Source organism: Rousettus aegyptiacus, unplaced genomic scaffold (genome assembly GCF_014176215.1).
Source record: "Rousettus aegyptiacus isolate mRouAeg1 unplaced genomic scaffold, mRouAeg1.p scaffold_m13_p_6, whole genome shotgun sequence".
Taxonomy (NCBI): domain Eukaryota; kingdom Metazoa; phylum Chordata; class Mammalia; order Chiroptera; family Pteropodidae; genus Rousettus; species Rousettus aegyptiacus.
Genome location: NW_023416309.1, coordinates 60,498,803 through 60,507,974, shown reverse-complemented (window position 1 = coordinate 60,507,974; position 9,172 = coordinate 60,498,803).

Genomic DNA, 9,172 nt, shown 5'->3' with positions numbered 1-9,172 from the left:
TATTATGCTGAGTAAAGTAATTTAGACAGAGAAAGACAAATACCATGTGATTTACTTACATGTGAAATCTAAAAAAAATAATTAACAAACACAACAGAAACAGGCTCATAGATACAGAAAGCATTGTGATGTTTACCAGATAGAAGGAGATGTTGGGTGTATGGGTGACCGGAGGGAAGGGATCAAGTAGTATAAACTGGTAGTTACAAAATAGTCATGGGGATGTAAATTATAGTAAAGGGAATGTAATCAATAATATTGTAATAATTATGCATTGGTCAGAGGGGTACTAGATTTATCAGGGTGATTGCTTCATCAATTATATAAATGTTTGATCACTGTATAGTACATTTGAAACCAATGTAATGTTGTATGTCAAGTGTAATTGAAAAATTCTTCAAAACACTTAGAAAAGGGTAGTATTCGTTTGCATAGTCCTAGAGCTTTATCATCATTCAAATGATTACTGATCTCAGAAATGAAATGTAAGTTTGCAAAAATATCTGTGAACCAGCAAATGATCTCTATTTTGAATCCAAATTAAATTTAGACTAAATAGTCTAGGAAAAGAATAAATTATTATATAAATATTTTTAAACAGAAGTTTGGAAGAATGAAAACAATACATAACTCCTAAGTTTTGGCCCGATTTCTTCCTGTTAGTATAAGTTAAGGAAAACCAGCTTATTCCTAACTTAACTCTAAAATATTTTAATTTTAATTGTACAAGGAAGTCATATAAAAGGTTTTCCTTATGAAACATGATTTTCCTTCATGTTACATTTGAAGAAGTATATATTATATTCTATACTCTAATTAAGAAAGGTAAATCACACATCACTGTCACCTGCTCAGCAAATCAATGTTGGGAGGAATATTTTCTCAATGTATTTGGATTCATAAATGTATTAATAAAATTAATATATAATTTAATATGTAACCATTTTTAAATTCATATGTAACCATATTTAAAAGATATATTCAACAAAGCTATTTTTCACAATAGAATTATTTTCTTAGAGAAATTCATTTTATTAAAAACATAATTTTTTAAACTGTGTATATAAGATGCCTAGAATGTTTAACGATAATATCAGAAAGACAATACGCTATCAGTTTTCATAAAGTAATCTCTAAGTTTTAAAGTAATGAAGTTTGAATAGAGTTTCTAGCACTGTGGCCATATGTTTGCACTAGAAATAGAAGGCCTTAAACATACCTGGGATATTAGGACTGAAAAAATAATGTAAAATTCTACAATGTTGTTAATTCCACTTATACAAGGAATGCATTTATAAGTCAGTTAATCATGAGTAAAGAGCCATTAGCATTATCTGTCACAGACCTTCTGTTTTGAACCAAAAAATCCAAGACAATGAAGTGTGTTACATGTTATGCCCTAAAGTAAAACCACCAAATGAAATCAGCAGCATTTGAGTTGTTATATCATCAGTTTAGGGTTTATTTTAATTGTCCTGCCTTTTATTCCTATTTGAAAGGCTAGTTATTAAAGCAAAATACAATGACATATTTATTTATAGAAAGCTATGTTTTTTTTCTTCCACATTTAATGATAATTATCATTTAACCATAAAAAAAAACTTGCACTTCAATCGTAGACCTCCATAAATCAAATGAGCTATAAAGATCCATATTATTGCTTTTGTTCTACATAAAAATGTAGGAATATGGATAACTTTGTGGCAGTAATATTGATATAAATTTCTGTGAAAGTTCTTCTGAACATAGGTTCCTTGAAGACTTTTCAGGAACAATAACATTCTGTACTGAACCCAGGAGACATTGAGGGGTTCTGGGGCAACAGAGATCATAGACAGGAACAAAAGAGGATTCGTAATTTTGAAACAACATATTCAAAACATTAATGCATTCACATTTATCTTTCATTCATAAAATGAAGACAATTATTTGATCCATAATAACAGGGCTAAAAAATCATGAGGGCCAAAGAAGAAATTATTGATAGATGACAGAATGGTACCAGCAGAAAAGAAATAGAAATTGAGAATCTGGAAGACCAGAGGGTTTGTGGTGAAGGACTGAGAACTCAACCTTTACTTTCCAGCTATATATGGAGGGAGAACATCCTCTAAAGCTCTTCAGATTCCCTGTAATATCAAGCACTGGGAGGCAGCTCCTATACACATTCCCATAATTAAGACATTTTACTGGCTCCATCTGCTGTAATGACTATCTAAATTATGGCAATGAATAAGTGACAAGTCGGCTCACCGTAGGAGGTATAGGTGGTATTTATGCTGCACATTTGCATACTGGTAGCCTGATATTCAAATCCATTCATAATCTGGCCCTTACTTTCCAGACTCACTAATTCATTGGACAACTTTTATTGAGAATATTCATGCACTGCACATTTTAAGCTATTGGGATAATATATCAATACACATAAACAAACAAACAAAAAACCTCTGCCCTCATGTAGTTAAATTTATTGCAAATCTTTCAACTTTATTCGGCTCTCCAGCCACACCGAAATGTCAGTATTTTTAATATGGACCTATGAAGTATAATCATCGAAGTCTTTATTCTTTTCTACTATCTTCTGCTTTCTGGTGATTTGAGATAGTCTTTTGTTCTGCTGTCGAGTGAAATGTGGTTCTGGTTAATAGAAAGTACTATGATCATGATAAGTTGTAAAAATAAAAGATTCTCTAATTCAAAATATCAGTCAATATTTCACATTTCATTTAATGGTAAATTTTCTTTCTTTTTAGTTGTTTTCTTGGAAGGTCTATGGCCTTTAGAGAAGAGGTTATAAAAAACTTATTTTTCTCTACTCAGCACCTCCTTCCAAGTTTACTAGAATCTGCATTTTTAGCATTCAGGTTGCCATCATGTGCAGTTGGAGACTGAAGAGAAAATATTGGTAGGTTGGGAGGAAAGTTCCAAATTAAATATTACTATTGTGAAGTGGTTAATCAAGCTTTGATTCAGACTTGTGTTTTAAAGAGACATCACCAATTGTACATTTTTGGCACTGGAGTGCTCTCCTGCAGCAACTTGATTTGGGCAGCACATTTCATGTAAGCCCATTTGGTCACTGTAGGATAAATTTAGCAATTCATCTCTAGCTTTTGCATTTGCATTCTCATCACTCCTCCAGGTACCCTGTTAAATCAGACCTATAAAAATTAACATTCACTGATGTGTCCCAAATCTGGACCTTGGGTAACATTCATAGACTTTTTACCTGCATAATTCTATGATCACAGGTTTCTTTTAAAGTAATTGTGATGCTCCTCTGCTCCAGCAATCATAAGAGCTTTTCAGCTCTATAGTTTACACTCTGAATTACCTAACAGGTCTCAGACATGAATTTGCTGTGCCCTTTGAAACATGGGGACACAGTGGTCTTACTCCAGCTGTCAACACTAAAATTGAGAAGAAAGTGTGTATCCTCACAACTCCCCTTTTCTAGGAGTGATGCACAACTGTGGGGATGAGAAAGACAATGCAAATACATTTCCACTTTTTTTTCTCCAAAGGACTGTTTAACACAAAATTTTGACCTTTTTTTTAGAATTTATTTTTAATTAATTATTTTTTTTCTGTGACATTGGTTAATGAAATCCAGAAAGTTTCAGGTGTACAATTGAATGGTAAAGCATATATCTATTGGATTATGTGTTAACCTCCCATAGTTAAATTTTTTTCTGTCACAACATATTTGACCCATTTTACCCCATGTACCTCCCCTCACCCCTCTTCTACTTCCCTATAGTCCACATCCATGAGTCTCTGTTTGTCCTGTTCATTTGTTGCTCTTAGGTTTATATTCCACATATAAGTGATATCATGTGATTTTCAACTTTTTCTATCTGACTTATTTCTTTTAGCATGATTATCTCGTGGTCCATCCACATTGCCGCAAATGGCAGTACTTCATCTCTTTTTATGGCTAAGTAATATTCCGTTGTATATACGTACCATAGTTTCTTTATCCAATAATCTATCTTAGGAAATTTTGGTTGATTCCATGTCCTGGCCACTGAGAAGATGAATAATGCTGCTATTAATATTAGTGTGCAAATATCTTTTCAGATATGGGTTTTCAAGTCTTTGGGGTAAATATACAGTAGGAGGATTACTGTATCATATGATAGATCAATTTTTAATAATTTATATAAATAACTAAAACAGATATTCTAGAACTGTGAATTAGAAAAGCTATCCTAGCACTCCTTCCTTTTTTTAAGAGCATAAAAAAGCTAATTTTAATTAAACATGTATCATAAAAAAAGATCATGGTTGAAGCCACAAAGTAAAAAGAGAAAAGCAAGCAAAATAGTGATTCTAAGAAAATGAAGCCATATTTTTAAAAGGTAAAAACTGTATTTTTGTATTTTGAAACAAGCTCATTTATTTAAAAAAGAGAAGTTATAAAAATGCATCTGCATTAGAAAAAAATCATAAATAAAATAATTTTAAATCTAAATGTAACAAATAAAGACATTAAATATATTAGACAGATAGTAATATAAAGGATAGCAGAAGATTCACCACATATAATAAGAGTCTCATAAGAGGAAAAAGAAATTGAGAAAACAAAAATATAATAAAATATAGAATTCAAGCAAACGTTCCTGAAATAATACTTGCATGGATATATCATATAAATGCAGAAAATGACTCAACATCACCAATGTGGAAGTATATTAAATAAATTATTGGACTTTACAAAAAGAAAACTCAAAATAAGTCCAACACCCATTTACAAAACAAAACAAAACAAAACAAAACAGTGTGGAGTTACACTTTTGACAGGAATACCTCATAGAAGATGAAAATGGAAGAATATGTTTGTTAAAGGAAAGAAAATATGAGTCAAGTTTCATTTCAAATATCTAGCCAAATTTAGGTACAATTTCCTGGGCCTCAGATAAACCCTAAATAATACATGCAAACTTAGGAAATGCTGATTCTATGAGCCTGCATTGAGGAGTCTCCTAGAACAGATGTATATATTATACACACACACACACACACACACACACAATACGACTGATTATATTATATTATATTATCAGTATTAACAGTGATAAAACAATGTTACTTCGAATTAGATGTCCGGGAAAGGTAGAGATGAAGCAGAAGCACTGCTCACAGTAGAAAATATGCAAACCATAGCCAAAAAAATTAAAAATTGATGCTAAGCATATTATATAAAGAAAAGTAAGGTTTAGAACAAGAGTCAGCAAACTATAGTCCCTTGGTCAATGGTAGACTACACTGGTTTTAGTAAGTAAAATCTTATTGGAGCAGTCACATCCATTTGTTTACCTATAGGAGTACAGCACACTCTTTTGCTTGCAAATTGTCTCTTTCTCCTTTTAAAATCTAAGAGCAGAGTTAAGTACTTTCAACAGAATCTAGATGGCTCATAAAACTAAATTCAGTTATCTCAGTAGTCACATTTGGAGTATGAAAGTGAATCAACTTATTATTTTAAAGTTCAGTGACTTCAAGGAAAGAAACATACTTTTTACCCTGCCTTTACTATGGGAACAGGACCTCAGAGGAACCAATTATTTGGTATGGAGAAGTTCCTCTTTATAGAAATATTTTAGCTAATAAACACAGAAGAAATGAAAAAGAATTAATAGGTAGGAAATGGCTATCAGTGGATGTTACTATCACCAAAGGAGAGTCAAAGGGATTTGGTGTACCTCCTTAAGAATTGGTGCATATAATAGTTCTCCCTTATCCCTGGTTTTACTTTTCATGGTTTTAGTCATGGTCATCTGAAAATACATGGGAAATTTTAGGCATAAAAAATTCAATAAACGTTTCATTATTTTCAAATTACACATTGTTCTGGGTACCATGATGAAAGCTGTGCCCCTCTATCCCACTTTGGAATTTACTCAACCCTTTGCACAGTGTCTCCATGCTGTATACACACCCTGCCCATTAGTCACTTAGTATGGATTTTCAGATCAACCTCCTAGGTATCGTGGTGCTTCTGTCTAAGTCACACTTTTTTACTTAAAGATGGCCCCAAAGTATAAGAGTAGTGTTGCTAGCAATTCGGATATGCCAGGAAGAGCTTCTGTTAAGTAAGTAATGAAAACAAACCCAATTCTAAAAATCTACAGTAAGAAAAAAATCTATCCATGAAAGTGTGAAAAAGGAAAAAGAAATTTGTTCTAGGTTTGCTGTGTTGCACTGCAAACTGAAAGCTATGGTCACAGTGCATGACAAGTTAAGATGGGAAAGATGTTACATTTGTGGGCAGAAGACATGAACCAAAAATGTGTTCTAACTGACAGCATTGTATTGCACCAAAAAACACAGAAACATCAGCAAGAGATGTCCTCAAATGAGTAATCACATTCACATAAGTTTTATTATATTGTTATAATTATTCTATTTTATTATTACTTACACTTATTACTCTCTTACTGTGATAATTTATAAGTTAAACTTTATCATAGGTCTATATGTATAGGAAAAAAAGACATGGTACATATAGAGTTAAGTATTATCTGAATTTTCAAGCAGCTACCGAGGGACTTGGAAAGTGTATACTATGAGAATCAGGGGGATACTGTATCACCTATGATTTATTTCTAAAAACAATAACAAAAATCTGGATCTAATCAAGACGCTAAGATCTAACTACAGATTTGTAGAAAATAGAGGAGATAGAGATGAATATGAAATGAGCCACTGAACATATAATCTTCAGTAACCAGACTTCGGAAATCTGTTTTTTTGAGCAAGGTGAATAAAAAGAAGTGACAGTGCTGAAGTCTAATGATTAAAATAAAATTGAAAGACCAATCAACCAATTGCAATGTAAGGACTATTCTTGGATTCTGATGTAAATAAAATTTTAATATAAGTATTGACAGGATATTTGTTGATATTAAAGAGTTTTTGCTAATTTGGGGGCAAATAATAAATATAGCGTGATCGTTTTAAGAGCCCTTATATTTAAGAGATACATGTTAAAATATTTAAAAATAAAATATTATGTCTCTGCTCTGCTTCAAAATAATGGAATGATGTAACGATTGGAAGTACAGATAAAATTGATTATCAGAACTCAATAATTTTGAAGCTCTGTTTTTGACACATGGTAGTTCATTGTAACAGTCTCTGTAATTTTATTTCTGTTTAAGATGTCCTGTACTAAAACATTGAAATGTTTTAAATACTGCTGATGTCAAATGTTGGAAATGAGTTCTAAACTTTTTCTATTTTAATTATTAAATTTTGTTTAGATATTAAATTCAGTTACAGCATAGTCATAAAACTTTCTTTGCAGATGACTTCATTAATAACTTTTTGGCACAGAAATCAGAATAAGAAACTGCTTTAATAAATTCAATTTATTCTGTTTATTATCTTTATCTTTATCTTTATCTGTGGTAGAGCTCAAAACCATAGGGCAGCTAATTCTGAAGAAAGAATGAACCTTTAAACAATGAATTAATTAACCTTAATTTACATAATGCTCTCATGTGCATAGCTAACAAACTAAGTATTGATTATAGGCCATTAACATTCATTAATAAATAAAATTATGTTAGAAATATATGAGTCTGTATTTCACACTTAAGAGGCAAATGTTAGTTATAAATGTTAGTAACAGAATTCAAGATTCAGACATTAAACAAACTAAGAGCATTTAGGCTTCACGAATTTCTGAGAATTTAATTCATAAATTCGCTATTCTTTCTCACCTCTACGTGCATAATGAAACACATACTAGCATACATATGTGCATCAGGTGAATTGTTATTATTCTTAAATTTACATTCAGATTACACTAATGAGAGCTGATTGTATTATATTCATCTATAAGCACTAAATATATCTCTATTCCTCAAAATCAGAACTATTTTGTAAAAAATACCAAGCTCCACAACTAAATATGTACCAAAAGTTTCTTTTTAAATTTAATTACTCATTGGTTTCAAAGGAAGATGACAAGTACAGTTTATGATAAACTTTTACATTTATGATTTATTTGCAATAAAGTAGTTTGCATAATGTAAATTAAACTGACTATGACATTTTGACCAATTAGATTTTATTAAAAAATATAATTGCTTGCAGTTTAAAGATTTTAAAAGCTCAAAGAACTGGACTGGTATCTTCAAACAATTTAATTTATGCAAGCGATGCTTCATTATGGAAGACAAATTAATTCCTTTATTTCCAGCGACACACTGTGTATAATCTGATTTTTTCAAATGCTTTGATTATACCTGTGTGGTCTTCAATGCTAGAGATTTGAAGTAAAGGAAAAATGTGATTTATTTTTAATGATCATCAATTGAATTGAGATGGGAAATTTCATAATGCTTCTTCTGCCTTTTACTCCTATATTACTCTCCTTTCTCTTCCATGAGCATTCATATGTGTTTGTACACTTGCTCTGGGTCTCTTTTTCTTTCCCCTTCCTCTTTATAAAAATGCTGATTGATGAATGTTGTGATAGAATGTTTAGGAAGGGCCCTCATAGGAATAGGTAAATGTTTCAGATTCTGTTTTCCACTTCATGCTCTTTCTCAGCCTTTACTCTACTAATGATTAAATTAAATTTGACTTTATTGAGTTTCTTAGATTCTAAAAAAGTTGACCTGCTTGTTAAAAAAAAAGATGAATTGTTTAAGCGAAAAGGTGTATTACCTAAATGAATGGAAAAGGATAGCATTTATCCCATTACTGGTGATCTCTTATAAAATATGTGCCTGCCCACTTCACAAACAGGCTTTTACTTGCTTCTCTGTGTGGTTAAAGCCTATGAACTGAAAAGTTGAAGATTCAGTCTCACATTTTTTAATTCTGACATCTTTCTTCAATAGATGTAATACATATTAATTTATGTGGAGACAAAATGAATAAGAACACTTTGAGGGTTATAGGACATCATTATTTAAATATGATTACAATCTAGAGGAGTGCCATATGTTATAGGATATTTTAAACTAGTATGAGATACTCCAGTTAATATTTCCATCAGATCCGTAGCTACATGGTTGCTAGCACTCTTTTCTTCCACATCAGTGGCAGATACAAGTTATACAGAGTTCTCTTTCTCACTAATCCCAATCCTTGTCAAGATACCTTCAAATAACAAAAAGGAGAGCATTATTTGTCACATCTGTCTAAAAGATTT